This window comes from Euprymna scolopes, chromosome 8 (assembly GCF_053919585.1).
Source record: "Euprymna scolopes isolate OS-2025 chromosome 8, ASM5391958v1, whole genome shotgun sequence".
Taxonomy (NCBI): domain Eukaryota; kingdom Metazoa; phylum Mollusca; class Cephalopoda; order Sepiida; family Sepiolidae; genus Euprymna; species Euprymna scolopes.
This window is the reverse complement of record NC_136489.1, coordinates 146,528,401-146,534,652: the sequence shown is the minus strand read 5'-3', so window position 1 is coordinate 146,534,652 and position 6,252 is coordinate 146,528,401. Positions and strand designations below refer to the sequence as shown.

Sequence of the window (6,252 nt, the reverse complement as noted above, 5' to 3'; positions counted from 1 at the left end):
AGCACGGATCAATACGTGCATGCATGAGTACCAAGTTATATATATAAACAAGCCTTGGTAACTAAAAGAATAAGAGAACTAATAATATATATATATATATATATATATATATATATATATATATATATATATATATAATTTTTATTTTATATATATATACACACACACACACACACACAAAAGATTCCCCCCTCTCACACTCTTTCTCTGCCTGTTGCTCACAATTCAACCGGTTTATCAGCCGGTCGGTCGCCAGATCTGGCAGCGTTTTCACTCGTTACATGCGCCCCACTTGTATTATCATGTGCCTTTTGGTTTCTGATTGGATGGAAGGGATAAAGCACGTGAACAGATTCCAGCAAGCCAACATTCAGCAAGCCTTACATTGTCAGTTGAGCACAGTTTAGTGAGAGAGTAGGAAGGCACAGCTGTGGGATAACGGTGGATGATGGTGTTCGTTTTGTTTTGATTTTTGTTTTTGTTTTTTTTTTTGTTTTTTTTTATAACGTGTTCGCCGGTAAGGACTAAATTATATATGCGACAATACTTGTCCAAGGTAAGTTTTTATCCCTTTTTTTTTATAAAAAAAAAAAAAAAAAAAGATTTATTCGGTACAAAAAGACTTTCTCTATTTTTTTTGATAAAGTTTAAATATTATTATTTTTTTTTTTTGTCTTAACCAATAATCGGCGGACGTTTTGCTAAACATTCTTCCAATCAAGACGAAACTGAAAGTTCGTTTGTCTTGCATCATTTTTTGTCATCAACTGTTACATTGTCAAAGTAAAATATTTTAATAGGAATGCGAATGCGTTGTCCCTTTCACTCTCCCCCCCCCCCCATTCATTCATTGCGGGTTTTATGTTGTGACACAATGTTTTAAATCTGTTCATTCTTGTTTAGGTCCTAAAACATGTTTTTTAATTTTTTTTTTTTTTTTTAAAGCTCATATACTTGTTTTACAGTGTAGATAATTTTTACACATACTATTTCAGTAATTTTCTGAGATTTCCCCCCCCCCCCCCCCCCAAGATAAAAATGTAAAATACATTTCGGTTCAAATACTGCGTAGACAGTTCGCCTCCCTCTTTGTTTACGAGCACATTTTCGGCATTTTAATACTTGTCAAATATATTGGGTTAAAGTTTTGTCTTGAACATTTTAAAATTTTGCCTTGTATTTATTGACTCGATTTTATTTATTATATTTTTATTTTTTATTTTTTTTTTGTACTCATGCAGAGAGTGATCCGTGCTGAAATAACGTTTTTATTTAAAAAGCCATTCTTAACATGGGGAGGGTGTACCTATTCTGTACTTTAATCTTACAATTGAATAAAAAAAAGTTTAATTAAACGTGGAAATACGATTTTTAAAAAAATAGCGTGGGTCACACTCTGCATTCATTAGCACAAAAAAAAATGTAATAATTAGGGCTATGACAACAGAATATTCTTATCAGTGTTTACTGTTTTGACTCTCGAGTATATATCCGACACAGTTAATCAACCGAGAACCACATACATCACTTTATATAAAAGCATATAAGATATCAACGCATACACACTCGAGAGTCAAAACAATGAAAAGAATATGCTGTTGTCCTATCCCTAGTAATAACCCAATCCAATAAACTTTTTTTTCGTCAACATTATTTACATGTGACACGAAATGTTTTAAATTTCAAAACAATCTTTACAATTTCTACGCCTTCATTAACCTCTTACTACAATTTCAAAATGAATAATTTCTTCGTCAGTTTATCCAATCCCAGAGTCTCAACTGATATTTCAAAAGGGATTCCATCTTTACTTTAATTTGTTAAATTATCGATGATGCTGACACATGGTGGGGAAAAACATCTGGAACGCACTCACTACTTGTACTGCTTACTTAACACAAACTCTGACATCGATTTTGTGAAGATTGCTTTTGCGCAGTGTAACTAATAAAAAGCAACAAAAAATTATTATTCAAGTCAAGAAAAAATCCTTTGATTCAAGTTAAAACTTATAATTTATTGGCGAGGCATATCGAGTGTTACCATTCCTAGGAAAATGTAAACATATGGGTTCTAAGGTGACCTGTCGAGGGGGTGGGGGATAGCGTTATCCATGCGTCGTGCGTCGATGGTTCTGCGATCTGAATTCAGTAATAGTTCAAGTCAGAGTAATAACTACTTGGGATTTTTTTTTTTTTTTTCTGACAACCAACTGATTGGAAGAAAACTCATCTCCAACTTCATCGTCAACTTGATGACTGTATAATCGTTTTTAGCCGTCTATACAACAGGATTCATATTAATATGACTATTTTACGGAACTGAAATGGAGGGGGTGGGGACAGATTACACTAAAGCATATGGGTAATGTCCAAGATCAGTACTCGGAAAATTCAAGCTACCTGAAGTGGATACGGTTGGTTATAGAACGGAGTCATGGAATCAAGACACGAAAAATTTTTTTTTTTTTTTTTTTTTTACACTTGTATTACGAAACAAAGAAATTACTTTTAAACAAAAGGTACTCGTGCACTTATTGATCCGTGTTGAAATAATAACGTTATTTAAAAAGCCATTCTTAACATGGGGAGGGGGGGTGTTTTGTACCTACTCTGTACTTTAACCTTACAATTGAATAATAAAAAAAAAAACTTAAACTTGGAAATACGATTTTTAAAAAATAGCGCGGATTAGTAAGTGCATTAGCATAAAAAAAACGCTTCTTGTATTAAAAAAAATTTTATTCAAAAAAAAATAATTTTAACGCTTTACGACGAAACAAATTATTTAATATAAATTACATAAAATTTTATTTAATTATATATGTATTAAAGTCTCTTAATATTTTTTGTTTCGGGGGGGGGGGGTGTTAAAATTAAATTTCGGAAATCGTAATACTGAATTTCACATGATAATGGTATCTACGTATTCCTCGTTTTAAGATGATTATATCCAAAAATTACGAAAATCGATAAGGTAGAAAATTTATGAAAGAAAATGAATTTGATGAAAACGATCGTAAGATACGGTTGAAAAGGGAGGTAATTTTCGATTTCAACAAGATTGCCGAAATTTTTCACCTGATTAAAGTTGGGTTTTTTTTGGGGGGGGTAATAATTCGGTAATATTCAGGTAATTCCGACTACATAATTTGGAAGTTACCATTGTAAATTATTAGAATTGACCAAAAACAGTAGTAATTATTGTTTTATCTGAAAACTCTTTATCCACTACAAAATTTCGTTCCAATAGTGTAAAAGCACCAAATATTTGTTTTATTTGATATTATGTTTTTTTTTTAGGGGGGGGTTATAACACAAGCGGTATTAAAATTAAAGCAATTTTTTTTTTTTTTCGTATCTTGACTCCGTTGAGTTCCGTATCCACTTCCGGTAGCTTGATTTTTTTTTTCCGAGCACTGATCTTGGACATTACCAGCATACGAATACAAAAGTAGGTGATTGGTTGTTATGGTTTTAAAAACTGCCCCCCCCCCCATCACATACGCAAAAAAGTAAAGTTGAAAAGAAGTCCTTAAAATATAAATGGATTCATTTGTTGATCTGTGACGAAAATTATGTACCTATGCAGAATATGGACCGTGTTGCAATGCTAACGTTATTTAGGGTGCTTCTACACTTTATCACCGAAACTGGAGACGCTATTTTATTTCGAGCACCTGCCGATTAGAATCAGGGAGAAATCAGTATTTTAAACTATGGTTGAAGTTAGAAATAACAAAAAAATTAAACTAGATATTAATTACTTCTGGAAAGAACTATGAAAAAAAAAGTAAATAACGTGAAAGAGAACATATATCGATAATTGTTTAATTTGAAATGTTTCGATTTAATAAATGAAAACGGGAAAGTTTTTCATTTAATTTTAGGTTAATTTATTCTTTCCGGAAGCAATCGTTTTCCAGTTGAATTTTTTTATTTTATGCTTCTGCCATAGTTTAAAATACTGATTTCTCCCTCGGATTTTAACGGCAGGTGCACGAAATAAAATGGTGCCTCCAGTTTCGGCGATAAAGTGTAGAAGTACTTTATTTAGAAACCCAATCTTATGATGTGGGGGGGGGGGTAACTATTTTGTACTTTCACCTAACAATAAACGAAAGATACCCTAAAAATTTAACTTAAGTCCTATCCAAAAACAGCATGGTCTGTATTCTGCACAAGTACCGAAAATAATAAAACCAATTAACACGGGGAGGGGTAATTGACCCTAACCTTAAGTCGGGGAAAAATCACATTTGTTGAATCTAATGTCTGTACTTCAGCTGGGCCATTTCCGCTCTATTATGTAAATGACAATCATTCAGGTCAATATGAGTCCTAATCTGTAGTATTAACATTATATATATCTATATGTATATCTAGAAAAATGACATTTTGTGTGCATCTGTGTGTTCCCTACTAAACTACTGTCAATTTTCGGTCTATAAGGGATATTGAGATTTGGGAAAATCTTAATTGGTTTCAGACAGAAATTTGGCTGTCAAAGTTCAACGATTTGACCTTTGAAAACTCTAAAACTCCTCCGCCAATTTTGGGTCTAAACACTTGAAATTTTAGATGTAGATTACCTGGACATGAGTCAAACTTATATATATATATATGCACATAAAGTTATAAACAGAACATAGGTCCCGAGCAAAGCCGGGTTTAAGTGCTAGTGTGTGTGTGTGTATATATATATATATATATATATATATTGAAAGTTCAAACTGATTCTTGCAAAGCGTGTGTTGCCATAATACTTCCTTTAACTTTATACTTAAGGCCGGTTGTGTTATTAATAACTGCCTAAGCTTTTCTATTTTTAAACCTTCTTACAGCTTGTTGATTGCGATTATATTTAGCCATCATCCGAAGTACATTTTTTTTACCTGTTAGCGTGGATAGCAATGCAGTTACATCTTTTTTATACGGGTGACAGGGGTGGGGGTAATTTAGATTTTCTTTCGTGTTTAACCATTCTTCATGTAAAAACTCTGTTCAGCATATTTCCTTGATCGATTTCTTTCTACTAAGTCTGAATTACTTGCATTGATAAGAAAATATCTGGGATTTTTTTCTTTACTACATCAGGTGCAGGTACAAAAATGTTTTCATTTTAATTTAGAGGCACGACGACGCCATTATTTTACTGTTGCTTTTAAATTTTCATGTCCAAAGTCACTTTCTATTCGACACTGTAAATGCTACGAAATAAATTTCAAAGGTATCTGCACAATCGGCCATTTTAATCCATTGTTGGCTTTGAAGTTAGTTGATAAAAACAAACGTCGCAGCAAATAAATGAAGCAAATATACCAAATTTTTACTTAAACGGCGTCGAAGAACAGATTCAAATAAGATTTTTAAAAAATGCTACATTCATGCAAGCAGAATGTTAAACGTACCATTGACTGAAACCACCAAAAGCCGAAAATAACTTGGTACTGACTCGCTTGCATATAGGCCGCACAGATGTCTATCGAAAGGTGAAGAGTCCGCGATATGTATTAAATGGCAAAATGTAAAACATTGTTTAAGAACTTAATCAGACTCAAAAAAAATATTAGCAAACAGAATCTACTTTTTCTTTAGTAAATTCTCAAATAAGACTTTACTAAAAAATTAAAAAGAAAAACGAACATAAGTATACATAGTGTGTGTGTGTGTGTGTGTGTTGGTTGTTTTTGTTTTACGGCATATCAACCCTTTTTAGGTCATTTAATGCCGAATCCAGTGACTGTGAAGAAAAGGTTTTTGATAGAATATGTATATTTTTTTCCAGTCGGTTTCTATTTAACCCATAGTTGGGATCCTAACAGTTACTATCACACCGAATTAGAGTGGACCTGGGAGCAATAGAAATTAAGGAGTGGCTCCACACTCCCCAAAGCCCGCAAACTGGGGCCTCACCATCGGATATAGTTTAAGGTCATATCCAGGACCGTATGTGTTATATATATATATATATATATATATATATATATATATATATATTCGCCCAAAACCTTACGATTATAAATACCTCCAGTATCAAATAATCCTTATGCACTGAATTTACTTAATGTATGAAAACCAAATAAAGGAGAAATATAAATATGAGAAATATTTGGAATCAAGTCTCCCCTTGCTGTTATTTCAGATCATTTGAAATCATAGCAAGTTCTAGTCTTTCCTCCATCAAGGCCAGAGGTTGTAGGGAAAATATTAGATATTTTGTAATTCATATGCAAAACTAGAAAAACAAATG

At 32.6% G+C, this 6,252-nt stretch overlaps 1 protein-coding gene across 1 annotated transcript in view; it reads left to right on the top strand.

Annotated features, from left to right (window-relative positions):
* The first annotated feature begins 288 nt into the window (after positions 1–288).
* The window catches only part of LOC145283823 (protein phosphatase 1 regulatory subunit 3C-B-like), a 50,305-nt gene continuing 44,341 nt past the window's right edge, over positions 289–6,252 (top strand). The window contains exon 1 of the mRNA XM_080132917.1: positions 289–556. The gene's annotated coding sequence lies outside the window, so the exon portion shown is untranslated. The remainder of the gene's footprint in view (positions 557–6,252) is intronic.